Source organism: Halictus rubicundus, chromosome 15 (assembly GCF_050948215.1).
Source record: "Halictus rubicundus isolate RS-2024b chromosome 15, iyHalRubi1_principal, whole genome shotgun sequence".
Classification (NCBI taxonomy): Eukaryota; Metazoa; Arthropoda; class Insecta; order Hymenoptera; family Halictidae; genus Halictus; species Halictus rubicundus.
The window spans coordinates 6924936-6945826 of record NC_135163.1 but is presented as its reverse complement, the minus strand read 5'-3'; the positions used below and the strand labels follow the sequence as shown (position 1 = coordinate 6945826).

General features: G+C 44.7%; 1 protein-coding gene across 2 annotated transcripts in view; it reads left to right on the top strand.

The window, feature by feature from the left end:
* Positions 1–20891, top strand: part of Ypel (Yippee-like) — a 29810-nt gene that overhangs the window by 2308 nt on the left and 6611 nt on the right. The window contains exon 1 of one of the 2 annotated variants that reach the window (XM_076801200.1): positions 7312–7334. The exons of the other annotated variant lie outside the window; for it this stretch is intronic. The gene's annotated coding sequence lies outside the window, so the exon portion shown is untranslated. Of the gene's footprint in view, positions 1–7311; positions 7335–20891 lie in introns of those variants that run through there. 2 annotated transcript variants of the gene reach the window in all.

Below are 20891 nucleotides of genomic sequence, written 5' to 3'. Positions count from 1 at the left end.
GGCGCGCAGGGAACGCTGATTCGATCGGTGCAGCGCGTGCGATGAACGCCTCTCAGACGTTCAGTGAATACGGTTAATGAACGCGACCACGGGATTTCCGTACACGAATTAATTCACATCCGACGAGCACACGCAACTTGTGTGTAGACCCGAGGCTTCTCTCTCGCTCTCTCACTGTCTCTGTCTCTGTCTCTCTCTCGAGCAGCTACTTCCAGGTATAGTACCGTAATTAATGTCGTTCAATTAAGCAACTTCAGAGACGAGTCATACATTTTTTTTCTTCTTCGTCCGGGGAATGTTTCGCGCGTTGTTACGTTATCATCGGTCGTGCATCTTCGTTCGAATTTTACCAAAGGAGAAATCTACGGTAATTAGATCTAATTAGTGGGTAACGGTTATTGGTGTGCTCCTTTCCGTTTTCGCGTGGACAAGGAAGGAAGTAAGGAAAGATAACGCAGCGGCGTCTAGTTCGATCTTTAATTAACTACGAAACGCCTTGAAATTAGTGTCGGGTGCGCTTCGGTTTTCGTTCGGGCGCGAGAGAACCTCGGCGGACCTGTTGGACGACGCTTTTGTGTACGGTTACAGCTGATTGGGCTGTCAGCTGGGCTGCTGCGCGATAGAGCCATCCCAGGCTGGCCAACACACGTTTCAGAACGCTCCAGGGGGGCCTTGTTTTTCTCCTATTTTTTTCCTCCCCGTTGTTTCCCAGCGGAGGCACAGGCTCTCTCGCTGCGCGCGAGACGCCATCGGGGCAATGCCTCTTGCAATCTTTAAACTTATCCCTACCGAGCTGCCCCGCTGTTAGGACGAGCCGAAGAGGTGAAACGACGCCGCGTATAAATACATCGTGTAAATATAAATACCCGCGTATTTGATGATCCATGAATAATCCCTGCTAGCGTTTGTTACTCCTTTAACACGTTTACTGCCGCGCCTGTCCAAAACTTTTATTTACACCGTGCTGTTCCCCGTTTACACCAGCCGCGAATAATCGGCGCGTATTTCATCGGTCACCGGTGACCGTCACACGACTTCTACTTACACCGCGTACCCCGTCGACGCACCATTTTCCCTCTACACCAGCCGCAGATGGAAAATGCCTCTTCTCTATTGCCGGTCACCGGTGACCGTCACTCAACTTCTACTTACGTGTATTTTGTCAATATATCATTTTCCCTTTACACCAGATGGAAAACGCGTCTTCTCCCTTGCCGGTCACCGGTGACCGTCACTCAACCTCTACTTACAACGTGTACTTTGTCAATGTCCCATTTTCCCTTTACACGAGCCGCAGATGGAAAACGCGTATTTTCTTTGCCGGTCACCGGTGACCGTCACTGAATTTCTACTTACGTGTACCTCGTTCGATGTACTATTTTCTGGTTACATCAGCGGTGTGTAGTTAGTGCGTATTCGATCGCCGGTCACCGATGACCGACACAGGTTTTCCTGCTGGTAGCGTCTGATAAAAGATACGGGATATTTCGTATGCACTCTGTGGGTTACCAATAGCGATACCGGATTGCAATTATTTTTAACATTTTCCTTTCCGGTAATCAATTAACTACTCTTTATAGAGCAAACATAAATAATGCAACAGTCTTTAATGCACCGTGCAATAGCGACAGCAATTTCATTCGTGAGTGGTCACTGCTAGCTATTAGTCATTGCAAATCTCGGTGGTGAGCTCGCATTAGCGAGAGCGCCAATAATAATGGAAAGTGTGAAGCGATGTTTGACAAAGTTTTAAAGGCTGTTTGAACAACGACCAAGAATGCAAAAGTGAAAAGTTGGCGGTGGTCAGTTTTCTTTTCCTTGGAAGCAGGTTGGGAACAATGGCGGTTTATTGGGTCGACTCGTGTGCGTGTGTGTGTGTGCGGCTGTTGTTCGGACTCGGAAGCGCTACCAAAATGGCGCAAGTTCAGGGCTGGTTAGGCTCACGCGAACGTTTCGCAACGCCGGAAAAATCCTAGAACCGATTATGTCCTTAGGTAGATTCCTCGCGGCGAGTCGACACGGTTGCGCAGCAGCGTTTGAAAATCGTGACGAGGACGCGCGGAGAATTCCCATTGATGACGATCACCGCGCGTATTCAGCGTCGGGCACAGGTAGCCGCTTCCGTGAAAAGAGCGCGCGTTTTATCGAGGCACGAAAGCGCACCGCGTATTTTCTTCGCGCGCACTTGATTAAACTCGGCGAGTCCGGGTGGTGGGGTTCTCGCGATCAAAAACCTCGCTATCATTTATCACTCGCGCGGCCGCGTCCGCGGCCGGTTCGTTGCACGTACCGCGACCTACGCAATTCTGCGTCGCTTTTTCTCGAATATATATATATATTTTTTTATCTTACCCGCAGCGCCCGGTTGCGCAACCAAACCAGCGGAACAGCCGAAAGGACGCGACCTGCCTGCCTGTCCGCGATCAACAATTTGCGTATCGGCCGCTTTTATCTTTTAAACATTTTATATAATTGCGAACTCGCCAGCCGACTCGTTTGCGCGTTCCATTTCATGTCAACATGTGACGACAGCATTGATTGCCCATTCGAAATTCCGGATAGTCTGGCTGGTTATACTCCTGCATTGCTGATCCTATAAAATGAGAAGCATTTTTTTAACATTTTCTATTTCTACTTTCTATCCGAGCACATTGCATGCAACAATCCACTCTAACATTCTCGAACGATTTTCCGTTGGCTTACTAAAGTGAAACGATTCACGGTTCTTTTCATATATTCGCCGGTCACCGGTGACCGGCGCTGCAATTCTACTTGCGCCATGCTGATACATCGCTGTCGATTGGTATGTGCGTTTATTTGCGTGGTTTCTGCTGACGGTCACCCGTGACCGGCGCCCGAAAGTGTACATATTACGTCGTGTTAAGAATTGATGATCGTTATCATCCGTACATGTCGGTTATCGATGTGCTAAGGCTCGAACAAAAATGCACAGTGCGCGTATCAGTAATTGTCAATCACTGTATCTATTTTTGTTGTACTCGTATTTTATCTAACGGAATTGACGATAAGGCGCAGAAAAAAAATTTCAATCAGAGCCTTTTCAACGGTTTCAGAAATATATGTGCTGGGAAATGGTCTAGATTCGAGATGTTACATATTTTCCCCGTTTGCAAAGGTAATTTCTCGGCAAATTCGAGCAAATGATTCCGTAATTGTCGAATTGTTCGTGGCCGGTGTGCGCGAGGCGTTGCAACACGCGTAAATAACGAAGTCCATTCACTGTTCCGCGCTTTAATTAAAACGTTTCGAATCTCGCGGACGGTTATACATACATACGTGGCACGCGTTGAAAAGAATAAGGTGATGGTTTATTACGTTGCTGCACAGCGTAACGTGGCATTCTTACGTGAACTGCGCAGGAATTGAAACGTAAAGTTAATTTAACACGTTCGCCGACACCGTCGTACATTTTCTGACAATCGCGAGTTCGGATCTAGCGTTTAAAAAACCATTTACATTTCATAAACCTGCTCGTTCGAAACGCGGCGCGCGAGGAATGACGTAATTTTCCGGAGATTACTGAAATTTCTCCGTCGTACTCTGCGAGGAAATGCATTGCCAACCTGAGTCGAAATGTTCTCGAAACTGATGATGGTGGAAATCGACCGTATAATAAATCGTAACAATATGAAGTGATTATAGTGCATAAAAAATGAACTTAATCGCTAAAGGCTTCGTTAAATTGCACTGTAGTTACTCGATCGCACAGACACGCATAAGCTACGATGATATAAAACTTCACAGTTCGACGATGACTCCATTATACCGCCTATACTGCAGAGCGCTATGGCGGCTATAATACCTAATCCTGGATCCCGCGTTAGTTACGAACTCTTATAACGAACGACGAATAATGTGCATTTATTAAAACTTTTTTCACTAATATCATGGCTCGTTCAATATTACTTTAATCAGAACAATTGCTCCACTGCGGATTTTTAAGCAAAGTAAAAATTATCCAATTGTAAAAACCCGGGGACCATGTAGAAATAATTCTAATTCATTCTTAAACTGTTTTGACGTCTACTTTTATGAACTGCAACTACTCATTTTTATCAACAATGCATAAAAACCGCGGTCTAACAATTCTACATATAATTGCACCGTGCATTGTTTAACTGGAAGTTGGGTCGTCATAAATTTTAATTTTCTTATTCGCCACAACAAAGAAAATCGCACCGTTAAATATGAAAATATATTCGAAAGGAATATCGAGGTTTTTCAAGAAAAGAAAAAAAAGAATTCGCTTATTGAAACCGCGTTATCCGTGGGAGTATAGTGTTCGATAAAACGCGGAGCACGTAACGGGTGGAAAAAATTGTTTTCCAATCTGTGCGTCGCGGCGCTCGAGCGACGCAACGCGAACCGTATGTGTGTGAATATGTGTGTCTGTTTTTGTTTGATTTCACTCGCAGTTGACGAACCAATAATCGAAGCCGTATACGCTGTACGGAAATATATCCGCGCACACGTACGTACACGTACGCACCAGGCCACGTTTGGTCGTGTGTGTTTACCCGACTCTGGAACACACAGCGTATACGTATACAGTGTCCCGTTTCAATCTATTAATCAGCGCTTAATGATACCGGCCAATGAGACGAATTCAACCGTTACTGTTCGACGCACCGACTGTTATCGTGCGAACCGTCCAGCGGAGGAAAAGAATTCTTTTCCGTCCGGGACGGTCAAATCAAATGGTATTGTTCATCCCACAACTCGACACTGTTCATTAAAAATTAATACAAACATACAACACGGCCGAGAATACGCTCTATCGGCTGCGGGTCGCAAATAGAATTTAATTTATGTTGGCGCGTCGATGAACTACAATTTTTAAATCAGAGAAAAGAATTGAGAGGTTTCTTTTTGAATTTTTATAAACGCGCAATATGGCCGCCAATATGGTCCATCGGCTGCGGGTCGTCGGTCTGATGGACGTCCTTGGGCACATTTGCATTTCGAAAATCGCAAATAGAATTTATGTTGGCGCGTCAATGAACTACAATTTTTAAATCAGAGAAAAGAATTGAATGGTTTCTTTTTGAATTTTGATAAACGCGCAATATGGCCGCCAATATGGTCCATCGGCTGCGGGTCGTCGGTCTGATGGACGTCCTTGCCCACATTTGCATTTCGAAAATCGCAAATAGAATTTATGTTGGCGCGTCAATGAACTAGAATTTTTAAATCCGAGAAAAGAATTGAATGGTTTCTTTTTGAATTTTTATAAACGCGCAATATGGCCGCCAATATGGTCCATCGGCTGCGAGTCGTCGGTCTGATGGACGTCCTTGGGCACATTTGCATTTCGAAAATCGCAAATAGAATTTAATTTATAATGCAATTTAATCTACAATTTTAAAAATGGAGAAAAGGATTGAAATATGGCCGCCAATGTGCTCCATCGGTTGCAGTCCGCCATCTTGATCAATGTAACCACTTTTGGCTCCATTTAAACGTCAATGAACTCCACCATCCTAGGTAAAATGCTGCGTCTGTAATACTTAAAATTATTTTTAAAAAAAGAGTTTACCGTATTTTACAATCGAGTAAGCTAATTTCGATTTTGCAGCAGGATCTGCGTGTTATTGACCAACGTCTGATATTTATGAGCTAACGCAGACGGTGCCAGATCGCTCTCGGTGCACCGAGACGGAAGTTGCACCGTTGCAATGCAATTTCGATGAAATATCTTTCCGCTTCGAATTAGACAGACTTTTCATTTTAAATACGAACGGTGGTTGTGCAACTTTCGCGTACGGGTGAAAAGTGAATTTCCAAGAGGCGGCGTGACTCACAATCAAAAGGACAATGGCAACGAGAAAACGTTCGAATTCGTGACTGCCATGAATTGCGTAGTACCCCGGGGCCGGTGTTTCATGCGCCAACGAATGAATCATGCTTCTCAGGCGATACGCGGAACGAGGATACAATAACCCAGCTGTCGGTTTTTTGCCAGGCGTATTTACATTGCGCCGCGCTCCGACGACACACATGCGCGCGCGCGCACGCGGAACACACGCATACACGCGCGCGTGGTGTAATTAGCGTGCCGCGAGTTCCGACGAAACGAGATAACAATGATAAGAACAGGACACTCGAATTTAAACTCCTGTCTTTATAATTAGTCTTCCGCGGAAAACAAAAAAAAAAGCGTAACCATAAACCCCGCGAATCCGCGCGGCCTCTGTCCCATTCGAACCCGCTCATAAAAACACGCTCGCTTTCTTCCCTAATTGTCTGTGTACACGGAGTTTTATTAACGCCAGCACCGTGCCAAATATTTTTAATTTACAATTGAAGAGCTCGGAAGTCAACTTTATTCATGCGAAATAAATAGAAAAAAAATGAGGCGTACAATAAATCACGGCAATATTCGGACACTTAAAAGGACGATACATTTTTTAAATATTGGACATGACGTGAGAAAAATTTTTCAGAAAATTCCAATTGCAGAGAAAAACTGGTAAAGGTTGTCGTTCGCAACTTTTTTATTCGGGCCTATATTGAAAATTTAAAAAATATGTTCGGTAGATCCGTATCAATTATACATATTCCGAAAGTTTCGCGAAAAATTGCAAAGAAATTGTTTTTCACAAAGTTTCTCGGAGGCGCCGCGCTATCGGCCGATCTAGAGATCGCACCAATCGATTATTCTTTCGGCAACGTTTCCGCGGTGTAAATTCGAGTGGTAAAAAAAAAGGAAACTGTACGTTTTCATAAGTGAACGGGAGCCAATGTTATAAAATACTAATGTAAAGTACACTTACAAATTTTTCTGTTTCTGTTCCTCTCACTCACGCGAATACGTCCGAATAATTGGGCCACAATCACTAAACACTGCACAACACAGTTAACGAAATCGTGACAGCGAACGAGAAGATGTTACTCCGACCACGAATAAAATAATACTGTGATTTAAACCGCTTCGCTCGCGCGAACGTGTCACGGTCAGATTATAATACGTAGGTCAAACGCCATGGGTCTATAAACACTAAATACAAAAACAGGGAATTCCGGGAAACGGGGTCGGCCACTCTGCCGCGAGAGTTTGAGAATAGTGTTTACAAACCCTTGCGTCTGACTTGCCTAGTACATATAATCTGACCGTAACACGTGCGCGCGACCGACGCGGTTAAAATCGCAGTATTATTTTGTTCGTGGTCGGAGTAACATCTTCTCGTTCGCGATTTCCTAAACTGTGTTGTGTAGTGCAGGCTTCGAAAAACAGGAACAATTATTCGTATTCGCCTGAGTCAATAATAATGTGCTGTGGATCCGACGGAGGAACGGAGGATTCCGAAAAATGTGTAAGTCTACTTTAGTATTTTATAATGTACGCTTAATATTCGTATGTGTAACATTGAACACAAGGTTTTGACGCACATGTACACACGTCATCGTACTGGAGGTCTCCTGCGCTTGGAGTCTACTAATCTACGTAACTTTTTCCCGTGCATGTGAAAAATGATTTCGAAGCGCTTGAAGTTTCCACTTTTCTGTTACCTGTGTTTTCGAATTCTTTGACCGGTATTATTGTATTATTTTTATCGTTCGTTACTCATTGTCGCTTCTCTATTGCGCAGTCACCGGACACATTGCGAATACATAATTTATAGAGGATTGCATAAGGTCGAGCTGCGGTCAGAGGCTGTTCCTGACCTATTGCACTCTAACTCTAATCGATTAGCGATACTTTCATAACGGTATTACAAAAACCACAGCAACCTATTTGTGCCCCGGTTTGCGAGTAGAGTGCTTGCTCGCAGCGTTGCCATCGTTCATGGTTGTAGCCACGATGAGGGGAGGGAGCACGAATCGAGGAGAAAAAGTTACCCCCTCTTTGCCGGTACCGTAGTATGCGCGACAGAGACGAAACGCGTCACGTGACCGAGCCGTGACGTAAGCGTGGTGAACAGCGCGGTGGAAGGGGAAATTAGAGTGGGGGAACAAGTCTTGATCTGGCGACACTGGTTCCAGCCGAGCAATTACTACGAATTTTATGCATTTATGACAAAAAGGTGTAAAATACAAAACGATAGAGACTTAAGAATATTCTTTTAATATTTAATATATATAATATATATCTATAATTTATTCAAGCAATTAAGAGAGAAAATACGTTTCTTTTTTAGGTCCAGTTTTTGCATTTGCAACAATTTTGAGGCGCTGTTAAGGGAAACCTGAACAGAAAATGAATGCCACTTGTCAGTATCCTGATGGAAACAAGGTGTTCAGCATGGCTAACGGATAAAGCGCGCTAGAACATGGTCGGATCGTTGACGATTCTGCTAGGAAAGCTAAATATTTATTGTTTCGCGTTCGAAGTATGGCTTCTTCGATCGGCGCGTCCCACGTGACCGTCGAACACGTTCCCGCGAACATAACGTGTCCTTATCGCGGCTGGTTTTCTTTTTTCTTTCTCTTTCCGACGGCGGTTCGTTGCGCGCACCAACCGCTTCGTTTTTCCGTCTAGCTTGTAATTAGTTTGTGTGCGTGCTCGCAATCTCTCTCTCTCTCTCTCTCTCTCTCTCTCTCTCTCTCTCTCTCTCCCTCTCTCCCTCCCTCTCTCTCTCTCTCTCGGGCCGGTGCATGGTGCACGGTGGTGGTTCAACAATCTTGGCCGTTTTAGAACTGGCCGCGAATTATTTATAAAACGGCTGCGCCTTAACGAGTTATCTGCATGCTAAGTGAACACGGCTCGATTCTGCCGTACAATGTTCCGAACGCGCTGCTCGTTGATATCCAAATATTGCGAGCAAACGTGCTAATGCCATTTCCTCATAAAAGCCAGATCTAAGAGAATCCAATGTTAACCCTTATGTCAATAACCGGGTACCCACTTTCAATTCCTTTTTATTCTCATTTATCATACATATATACATTTATTTTTATTTGTAACTTCTTTAATACTTTTGTCGACAAACAGCAGAATTATTGCCGATTTTTATGTTCTCGGATGATCACAGATTAATTTATATTTCCGGCATAAGAATACGCATAGAAACCACGAAGTGCAACATCATCGTACATCACAAGGAATTTTGGTTATTAATGGAACGGTTGAGAAATCGTTTTCTATGCACTTCCTGTACACTATTTTCCGTGCCCGCTTGGTATAAGAGACCTGTGTGACAACTAACCACAATAGAAGTTAGAAAATACCAATTTTCTTTTTTTCAATTCCAGAATCGAGAAACAACGGAAATATAGTCTGAAATAATTCTTATCTCGGAAAACAACATCGTCACGATCTTTCTGAAAAACACGTCTTTCTGTAACGTAAAACTTGTTGCGAGGAAAATCGCTACGTCGACTTCTTCGGAGTCATTGTTCCCGGTCTGTGGATAGCACGATGCAGCTCTCGCGCATGCAACGTGCACACACGGTTAATCGTAGCGGCGGATGTGGAGAGAGATTTCTCGGTTACCGCGTGCACAGAATAATCCTCGAATATTTTCGGTTACCACACACACACACACACATACACACATGCAAACACACATCGTCGCGGCTCGATTTCAAATTCACCGTGTAGCACACGAGCCGCGCTCGGCTCGTTCGTTCGTCTCGCCTACAGGCTTGCGATCGAGTTCGCCGTTCGGTTCACGGAATAGAGAAACAAATATCGGCGAGCACGTTCCACGGAAATAACCGTCCGAATGATATCTGGATCGCGTTCCGTTTACCGCTTTGTCGGCCCCGCAACACGTCTAGGGAGCGGTCGATTATTTTAGCCTGCCGAACGAGTCACGATAATATTTACCCCTTGCCCGAGATTCGCCGGTTCCATCGTACTACCGAGCCTGTGATACTCTGCTCGTGGCCCCCGTGGGCCAACAACTAGCTCCGCTGGCCCCAAAACCGCTCTCAGCGTCGCCAAATCAGGGGAATTGACTCGAATCGAGGGGAATACCCCCTCTCTGCCAGTTCCGGATTAGTCACGTGACCGGGCCGTGGCGGGAGAGTGGGGGAATAGCGTCGTAGAAGGGGAAGCTCCGTGGGGCACCGGACTTGATCGCCTCGAATTCTAAATTGTACAAAAATATTACAAAAATATTATTTCTACAGATGTTTAATTAAGTGCATCCGTAGAATCATTCTGAGATATATTCTTTATGAGCGGAGGCGTTTAGGAGATCTGAAGGTCAACTCTGATATTTTAGATGGAACCGTATACTTTTTTATGAACCACTCGAAGCAGTATTAAGTATTAAGTATTGAGAAAATTGCTGAGAGAACGTTTGCGTTGCGGTGGTGCAGTACGAGATTCTGGATCTTCGTGCAAAATTGTCCACATCAATTGCGAGAGACAGACGAAGGCGAATGATCGACAGGCGATCTCGCTAGATCCTCCTACACGGGTCCGCAGCGCCCGCATGTCGCGGTTTCCGTCGAAACTGCGTCGCGGATCCCTCCTCGGCGCGAGTGTAAACAAGAAATGCATACGCACTTCGGATGCGAAGTGCACTGTAAACACAAATATTTGCGATAACGAGGAGACGGTGCAACGCGTCGACCGGTTGCGCCATTTCTTTCTTTATCTCGAAGACATATTTCAAGCGAGTTCTCGCCCTCGTGCTCGCGCTCATGCTCTCGCGAATATTCGCGTCAAAACATGGACCCCCTCGCGTGCGAACGCAAACAATGCGCGGGGCGTCGTCGATAGAATTTAGGGCTGTTTCGCTGGCCGAGATTCGCGATAGTGCAGCTTGTCCGAGGAATGCACTTTTGGTTGTTCTATACGAAACGAATCGCCTAATTGTCTTCTGGACTGATACTGCATAGGATACCCATTTTATTTATTTTTTTTTATTGAGTTGGAACGAAAGCTGTTTGTAATTAAAATTCGAAGATGAGAATAAGATTTTTATTCATAGGTTTATTCAGTAATATGACAAGTTACCTCAAAAATGGCAAAAAGTAGTAGAACCGCCTAATTGTCTTCTGGACAGATACTGCATAGGATACCCATTTTATTTATTTTTTTTTATTGAGTTGGAACGAAAGCAGTTTTTAAATTAAAATTCAAAGATGAGAATAAGATATTTCTTTATAGGTTTATTCACTAATATGACAAATTACCTCAAAAATGGCAAAAAGTAGTAGAACCGCCTAATTGTCTTCTGGACTGATACTGCAGGGGATACGAGGCACCCATTTTATTTTTTTTTATTGAGTTGGAACGAAAGCAGTTTTTAAATTAAAAATCGAAGATGAAAATAAGATATTTCTTTATAGGTTTATTCAGTAATATGACAAGTTACCTCAATGGCAAAAAGTAGTAGAACAGAATGGAGAATATGCTATTGAATAAATCACCACTTTTAAGGGAGGACATCATTTTTGGGACATCCTGTATATGCGACACCGTGTATTGCGATGCGTGTTCCTAACAACCGTGGGGGTCAGACACGTGACATACTCTTCTCGCGAATACCGCGATGTTCGCGACTCGCATGTGCAACTCGTTTCGAGAGGTGCAAAGGGGTTGGTCGTCGAACAACACTATCGATTGGCATAAGTGTAAAGCCAGCTGTAAGCTGTCCATCACCGGGCACAGGCGACACTCTCTCTTTCCGTTTCTCTTTCCTCAGCTTTTCGCGAACCCGTGTTAAGAAAGTCTCGTGCAAATTGTCATCAACAGACTGGGAATTTTTAACTCCGATAAGGTGGCTGATTTTTCGATTTTGTAAATTGCGAATTGAAAGACACAAAACCTCAGTTCCAACGGTAGGTTCACGGGGCACTAAAAACGACTATTTTACATAATTTTGCAAAAATAACAAAAACGTAACCATCCACATTTTTAGCTATTCGTTTAAATTAACCCTTTGTATTCGGAATGGGGCGAAGAGTTACCATTTCCGAGAAAATGGCCATCGCGATTTTGCGAACGCAGCCAAAAGGATGTTTATGTCCCACCCTCTCACCCCCTCGAGGATTTTCGCGACCAATCGCTGCGTTTGCTTCTGCGTATGTGTGTGTGCCGACCTTTCGAAGCTAGCCTTCCCCTTGAAAAACACAGGAAACGCTTCCTACACGCGATCATCGAGCTGTCGGCTGTGAAACGACTTTAACCCTCGACCCGCCGATGCCGGGTCACGTTCGACCCCTCTCTTATGTATGACTTTGTAGAACCAGATAATCGATTCTGCACTGTGGTGCATGCTTCCAAGCTCGAGAGCGACTCGGAAATATCGTTCCATTCGATAGAAAATTCTCCTCCCCTCCTTTCTGCCCCCATCCTCCCATGTCATTTTTCATGACTCCTGTCGGCGGTTTAACCCCTTGACTTATCGTGTCGCGTTAGACACGTGATGATGAAGCTTTCGAATAGAATTTATCAAATGTACGTGTCATTCGTGGATGTTTACGTAAAACGATGCAGACTGATTATAAAACATTCTACAACCGTTTATAAACACAGAAGCCACGTAGACATTTCTTTAATCTTTTCATGATGATCTACTCGTTTTCATTATGAGTGCATAAAATTCGCAATCTAGTGAAAATTGATGCACGAAATTTAGAACAGTACTAAAATTGTTATAGGAAATTTAGAAGAGCACGAAAATTGTATTTTAAGCAATTGATCAAAGATTAGTTGGCTGTCCCTTAATAAATCGATTATATCCATTAGCAAACAAATTATTCAGAGCAACGTAGTCCGGAAACATCTCTCGACATCATCGTCTGAAAGAAAATGATTAAGCTGCTTTCCAGCACAGTCATTAAGAGACCTATTAAGAAGCTTCCGGTGACAAGTCGGAAAGGCGGTAAAAAAATTTTTGCAAACGATACTTCGCGTCCCAGTTAATTGCGCTTGAAAAGGGCGCGGACAGATAAGGGGTTGAAAACTGCTCTTCGAATTAATAAACGGTGGACGTGTACGTATACGTTTAAAATGGTCATTAGTAGACTGCGGATTTAATGAGTTTATGGAAAAAATAGGTAGTTACAATTCACAACAGTCGAGAGAATAAAACGATTTAGGAACGACAATAAATTATCTTCAGCTTCATAAATCTTTTAAAGAGACGAAGATATTTGCACAGGAAAATAGTAGCCCTGCACGATCTATGTCACAGCACGGACCTCCCGTCTCTCTCGGATTGACTGAAACGCATGCTTTCGACTTATTTTTTCATGGGGAATCATCCCCCCCGTTTGTATGACGCGCATCGGGTACAGTCGATAGCACTTAACTTATAGTTCTCGATGCATTGGAAATACTGACGCAATATGCAATATCTTTCCGTATATTACGTGAAAAACTTTTTCCGCTGAATTTCGCTCACTTTCCGATCGTTCGAAAATTGTCGAATGGGAGACTATATCGAGGGGTTGCTTCGAGTGTTTCCGACAATCATAATCGGCGCAGAAAAATTTCGCGTTTGAGGAATCGACGGTTCCGTTCGTGGAAGGTCTCGCGGCGAGTTTGCATGCGGAGTATCGCCGGTGCATCTAACCGATGCTTGATTATTCCGTGTCACGGAAATAGTCTTATCGATGCATAACCTACACTTTGTCGGGCGGAGCTATCTTTTCGTGGGTTTCGCGTGTGCAGTATGCGCACACCGTGCTGTGGGCCTTGGATAATATTTTTTTTATCTGTGCAATTAAAGGCTCATTCAGCGCCGCACCGTCACACGTACGCGCCGCAATAGCCGTTTTGCATGCGGCTTCCGTCTTCTTTATTTTCGCCCGCGTTATGAAAGAGAGAAGAGGGACGGCCCGATGCGGCCCGATGAGGCCCGATGAGGCCCGCAGATACTTAGAGCCGGAGAAGAAGAAAATTATATTACAAATTTAGCCGTCGCGTGAACGCGCCGAACGAGAGCCGGCTGAAACGGAAACGAATCGCCGTCGAGAACTACAAACGATCATTTAAACAAGCCTTCGTTAACTTCCGCCTTCGGGCACGATGGAAATTGCCCGCGAGATTCGCGCGAAATTGTTCCGTTTGTTTTCCGATCGTTCTCGGCCAGGCTCTGTTCTGTTTGAAATGCTCGAGGGGTGGTGGGTTGTTCTGGAGCACATTCGGTAAAATTAATGCGAGTTTTACAAATTTTTGGTTTTTGAAGAAAAAGGTAGTTTCGAGAAAGGAAAAACTTCGGATTGTAACTTTAGAACGTTTTAGAGCGAGCTAAATTAGCCAGAGGATCTACTCATAGCACAAAAATAGTTAAAACGCACTCGCGCGTACTGTTCGCTCAATTATTCAATATCCCGTAATCCAATCACGCAGCTCTTCTTTTATTTGTGGTAGACGTAATGAACGTGTTTGCGGCGGATACACTGCCAATAGGTTTCTGTAAGAAATGTATTCAATAACATGCATGCAGAGGTATTGTTTTCACACTAGTCTAGATATATAATTACATTTCATGTTATTTAAAAACATCGTTGCACGCGGCTCGTTGTACGCGATCACATTGGAAATAATTATACGAAATCGTTTATTCAGAATATTATCGAATATGATAAAATAAGTACACATGTGTTGGAATACCGGTATTTTCTCCTGAATGGCTCGTGTTCATTTTACAAAAGCAAGCGATTGCGATCCCTCCGACAGAAATACACACATAAATCGACGGTAGTTCTAAGTTTACAACCTTATCGGTTGCATACGCACAGGGCGCGGAAAGTTCAAGGAGCCCTATCTTCCGAACACGCTTATCTCATGGTGTATTATCACCATGAAAACTCTTGGCGCGCGGAGAGTTCAAACACAGATTAAAAATATCAGGTCGGACATAAAATATTATAAATCGTCTGACGCCGGGGGCCTATGCACCACTATCGCGTTCGTTGCCATTGCTATACATACTGCGTTTTCCATGGCTCGAACTCGGGGTTTTACCCACCGCGAATTCATTAATAATATTCTCAACGGCAGTGTCTACTACAATGAATTTGTTTGCAATTAAAATCGCCATTACCATTCATAAGTCTATTCAACGCGATAAGGTCTAGAGGCGCGCAAACAATGTGGCCAATACTTCCAAGGTCAACGGTATTTTTTTTTTTTTCTTCAACGGTACTATATACTTTTGTTATCGCTACGATTACAATTACTATTGCCGTTAATACGTTTGTCAAACACGATAACGTTCAAAGGGGGCAAACATTGTGGCGAGAGTAAACATTTTTCCAAGATCATATTTTTAAGATTTCTCGGTCATCTATGTGTTGGTTGTAAACAGGACTATATGTATATTTTTATTGTGATCGTAATAGTCAAGTCCAAGTGAACATAGAAAAAATTTATTTGTCTCCTACAGTATTTATGCAGTCAAACGTAGTCACGCCTTGTATAAGGATCCTGTAGGAACACCGTGTACATTAGCTAGAATTTTCGAAAAATCTTGTTCGCACGGCATAAGCTCGTACTCGAATTGAATTCGCAGTCGAAGCTCTCGAACGAATCACGCAGGCCGTTTGTTTATATTGAATTACCACTCGGCTGGGTGTAGTATAGCGTCTACATATAGCGTGCAGTATAGTCGATTGGGTGAAGTTCAAGTGGAGGACGGGGCCACGAGGAGGAGACGCGTTCAATGGAAGGACACCGATACCTCGGACACGGAAGATTTTCCGCGTGCCGCCTTCGGGCCCGACCGAATTAGATTTAACATGAAATTTTTGAATCGTTGGCCGCCGGCCATATGCGTCCCGCGTACATACATATCGCCGCGGTGCGCGCGCCGGTGTGTAACGGTCGCGTTTCTGCGATTCAAACTGTTCTCCGTATGCGCGTGTGCGCCATCATTAACATAAGTGTTATTTAACGACGCTTCATGAATCTTTACGATCGGTTCAATTCACGATTCCGACCGAGTAGCCTGTCCGGTGCCACTCGGTGTATGGTATAGTCGTTGTTATAGCGTCCGTAGACAAAGACCTGTCAAATGAATCAACACCACGTTAGCGGATAACTGTTACTCCGCCACCTACGAAAACATGTGAACGAACGCGAAACAAACGTTCAACCTATCGTTAGCCTACTTGGAGACCATTAATAAACACCTGGGAGCGTGCTCGAACAATAACACCGATTAAAACTTCCATATTCAATTTAATTCCCGCGCGAACACACGGAAAGAAAACTTAGCGCGAATGTACTGTTTACCCCCGTAACGTCGCGCGACGCTACGCAGGTTAAATTTCCATATTCAATCTATTTCCCGTGCGATTACTACGAAGCAAAACGAAATGTGAAGGTATTTACTATTTACCCCCGTAACGTCGCGCGACGCTACGGAGAGCAAACTTCCATACTTAATTTATTTCCCGTACGATTACTATGAAGGAAAACGAAATGTGAAGGTATTTACTATTTACCCCCGTAACGTCGCGCGACGCTACGGAGGGCAAACTTGCGTATTCAATCTATTTCCCGTACGATTACTATGAAGGAAAACGAAATGTGAAGGTATTTACTATTTACTCCCGTAACGTCACGCGACGCTACGGAGAGCAAACTTCCGTATTCAATTTATTTCCCGTACGAAAACAAAAAAAAAAGAAAAACTCGATGCAAAGGAATTTATAGTTTACCCCTGTAACGTCGCGCGCCGCTACGGAGAGTACTTCCATATTCATTTCCAGCACGAATACGAAGAAAGGAATAATTCGAAGAAGTTTACAGTTTACCCCCGTACCATCGCCGAGAAGTGTATAAATAAGTGATGAATGTATGGTAACATTGTAGACTACTTATGCGAATTAAAAATGTCAGAGCTGATTTCTTAATCATTAAAGTTTCAATGTCTTGTTGTACTTTACACCCCCGTGAGACCGTTAAACGCATAAGTTATCAGGATAACGATCCGCCGCTATCTCAAGACTAAAAGACTTTTCAGGTAAGCGGAGGAGACGTGGAAAATAATCAGGTGCCGATGAATAGTAACGACGAGTTAACTCGTTCTGACCGGTGGGAGTGGGTTAATCGGAAAAGTTGGCCGGCTGTGCGAGGATCGGATCGTTTAACGGCCGTTTTTAAACGGCGTCGTTGTTGATACGGTTCCCCCGGACAGGTTAAGAACAGATCAGGTTCGGCCGCGCAAACGTGAAATTATCGATGGGGGAAAAACGACGGGATAACGAAGTTTTCGTGTAAACGTCGTTACCTTCGACGCCGATTCAATTCTCCGCGGGAAGATTGTGCAATAACGGTCGATAGAGGCGCAGCATAGAATGTCGTTACGACGGCCCGACGACGTTTTATCTTCGTTATTTATATCGAATCGGAAGTGTCCCTTCCCAGCGAACTCGATTGAGCAATTAATGATCTTGCTCTATTCAATCATCGTCAATATACGCACGAACAACTTGCGAGAATCTTCGACACGTGACATTGATACCACTGAGGTCGGCCCGAAACAAAAGAGTTGTTCCCACCGCTTCGGAAAAATCGATAAGATATAAAACGATCGCGTTAATCTGCCGTTAACCGCTAACCTCTTCGGCGAAAAAATATTCTGAACGCGACGGCCGGGTATCTGATTGCATTCGTCTAACGCATCGTTGTTTACCGTTCCACGGCTTACATTTTCATTGATTACGCGTTATCTTCTCGGTTTGACCCGGAACCTTGTTTTTAAACCACCTGCGATCCTCAGGACGAGAGCGGACACTTGTTTTCTGTCCCTAAATACTGAAAGAACTTCTTCTCGAGAAATATTACAATTATTATTACATGCAAGAGTCGATGTCGAATCCGCTTCAATCTAGGGAAACATTAAACAATTTCCACGTAGTTCCTGCAGCGTCTTATCATTTTATCCAGCAGTCGTGTTCGTCTCCCAAGACGGCACCTACATAATCCTTTCCCGCGCGTTATCTCAGGATGCCTCGGGGGGATATCCGACTCGCCACAAAACAAGGGTGTCAAATTGACACTGTCAATATTTCTTCCCGTGACGTCGATGAGAGCCTCGACCGCGGCTATCTTATCGGTGCACCGAACGCGCATTCATTTTTCCTCCTGACTCGACAGGTTCAGGGTCGTGAGAAAATCTCGGTCCCCGGTGAATCCTCGGCAGAAACAGATCGAAAACCGGTGTCACTCCGTCTCAGAGTTCCTCTTCGTTTATCCGTCGACCGAAGGTAGGTAAAGTTACGTAGGTTCGTTGTCGAAAAGAAAACGTGTCCCACCATCGATAAAAATAATAGAGTTACCGACGGTGAATCACTCACGCGGCGCGAAACGTGTCTTAACTTCGCAGACGCTCCACTCGCGCTACGCAATTGAAAAGTTTCGTCGTGTTTGACTTCCGGCGTGCTTTAGTTCGTCCGGATACCGAGTCTTTGTGTATCTTGTCCCGAAGAGTCACCCTTGAAATTGTCTCCCAACCGTTGCCGATCACCCAGTATGCAGGAAAACGTGTGCCGTGCACCAGGTGGGAAAACAAAGCGTGCACGTGTGCAGAGACAGACGTGCACGGATCTCTTTCGTTGAATTCCTCGTGCCTTATTCATTCGAGCTGCACGCTCGGACTGTAAATAACGTTCGAATCATTCGGACCTAGAACAATATCAATTATCCCGAATTATTCGAACGTTATTCTTATCGGAGAGGGGGAATTGGTTCTGCAAGTGTTCCAGTTCGAAAGACGAGATCCGATGTACGCATTAACCTCAATGGAACGATCAATCGATAGGTGCATTCGATTTGAATATAGTAGGGACCGTTGTTTATTCGTGTAGCTCGTATATTCTATGCATACTATCACAAAGTGTCGTCTACATGACAGCTTTGAAATGTCCAGCCCGCCAAAACAACGAAATAAAGATGGCGCGCAATTCGAATCTCGCTTAAGGGCCCGGGATAGTCACGTGACTTTTTAATTAATAATTTCTAAAATATCTGCATAATCTCGGCAACTCCTGACCAGCGTGCACTAGATTGAACCATCCTCTTTCGAATGAGCCCTTTACCAGCGACAAAATATTCCAATATAAGGAAGAAAACTTGAGGCACGTAAAATCATTTTTTGACGGTAATGTAGTCACTCTACCTTATCGCGAATCTACGAAGATAAAGATCCGCCATGACAAAAATACAAAATAGAAAGGAGACAGTTAAAATCTGGTACACCTTGTATAGGTTCGACTGTGTACACGTTCTTTATCGCGGACATTTTTTTTTCTTGGAATTATTTATTTGTTCAGTACGGGGGCGGCTAGGGAAGTTAAAAATGTGTGGTGCGTTCGAATGTTTACAGTAGTGGCTCGCGCGAGCAGTCTGCACGCGGCGGTGAAAAAAGGATGACAAGAAAATCGGAAATACTGAGGATGCGTCGGCGACGGGTAGCAATGACCTTGGGCCGTGTATTGACTCGGACGTTCCATCTCTTTGTTCCCCGACGATCCGTCGGGAAAGTTCTTTCTGCGGATTGGTAGCCCGCGGCCGACGAACCCCGCCATGATTTTGCACGGTGCTCGAGTATATACAGTCCGTGTTTCGCTCAAGGTTGAACGATGTCTGGGAAATTTTTCGATTGAAATGCACGGCTAGAGAATCGCCCGTTGCAGGTCGGTGTTCGTATGTATGTATTAACGCGTAATGCTACCCATGGAAGATAAATAAAACATGCGCGGTAGAACCATGCGCACACGCGTGTATTTACCGAGTTTGTGGTTGAATTTGAATGTTGGTGAAAAGCGCGCGCTTTTAACGGAACGTTGATGAGAGTCGCGCTGTATTGACAGTTCCACGTTGGTATTGTTATCTGGCGGAATGTTTAAATGCAATAATCCCGCGGAACCGCCGTTGTTTATAAACATCAACGTGGGAAGATAAACGTGCAACAGCGGTGAGCAATGGTGCTCAACCTGAACAATCTTTTTCTCCCCGTGTATTTATTTCTACGCGGTACGAAATCACGTGTACGGGCACACTCGGGCTTTACGATCTCGTCTGCGACGCATTGAATCGCTCGCTTTTAGCTTTATAGCCACTTGTAAAAAGATTACGGCGGCAATAATTTACAAGCGAAATGCACATTGTATTGCATCGGCAGACAGACCGGTGCCCTCGGCGCGCGTAGAAAACTGATCCAGATCGAAATCTGTAATTAACCATTTAAAATCGTACAGGCTCGAACACAAAGACGGCGGCAAACACTCGGGAGAGAAAATACATCAGAGCTGCTCAACGTGTCTGTTAGCGGGCAAGGGCGCCCGTCGATGCCCGTGGGCACAGCTACGGGCAAATCCAGTGTCGCCAGATGAGGGGAAAGACTTACCCCCACTCTCTGCCAGCACCGGAGATCATAACGGAGGCGGAACGTGTCACGTGATTAGAAAGCGCGGTAGAAAGGGAAATTAGAGTAGGGGACAAATACGTGCAGCCTCGCCCGCAGGGGCGTGGCTTCGTGCCCGCCGTTATGTGTACGCCCGTACGGGCAGACGCTGAACAGCTCTGGAATACGAAAGGTTGACGCCGTTTCCAGTCATCTCGGGCATCTACGGCCGCCATGTTGTCGAGATAGACTAAAATAGACACGAAATTAAAAGGAACAGCAGCGAGAACAATGCTTCATGCTCGGCGCTTCCGTGTTCCCTTTATAGTCGACGGGACAGTTTGCCTCCGTGTCAGAAATAATACCGCAGGAAACATGGCGGTCGGTTGTGTCACACGGAGTGTTAATTCCGCGTTGCCATAAGCCTGGAAAGTAAAGTAGTACCGTTATCGCAAGGCCGCCTGCGAATCATTGTTCCGATTGATCCGAGTTAGAAAGGAACAGGAACGAGGAGAACAGACTATAAAGGGGACTCCGGCCACGAAAAAGGACAGGGCGAGCGCGCACGGCGACGACGACGACGACAACGACCGCCGGAAAGGATAGACAGAG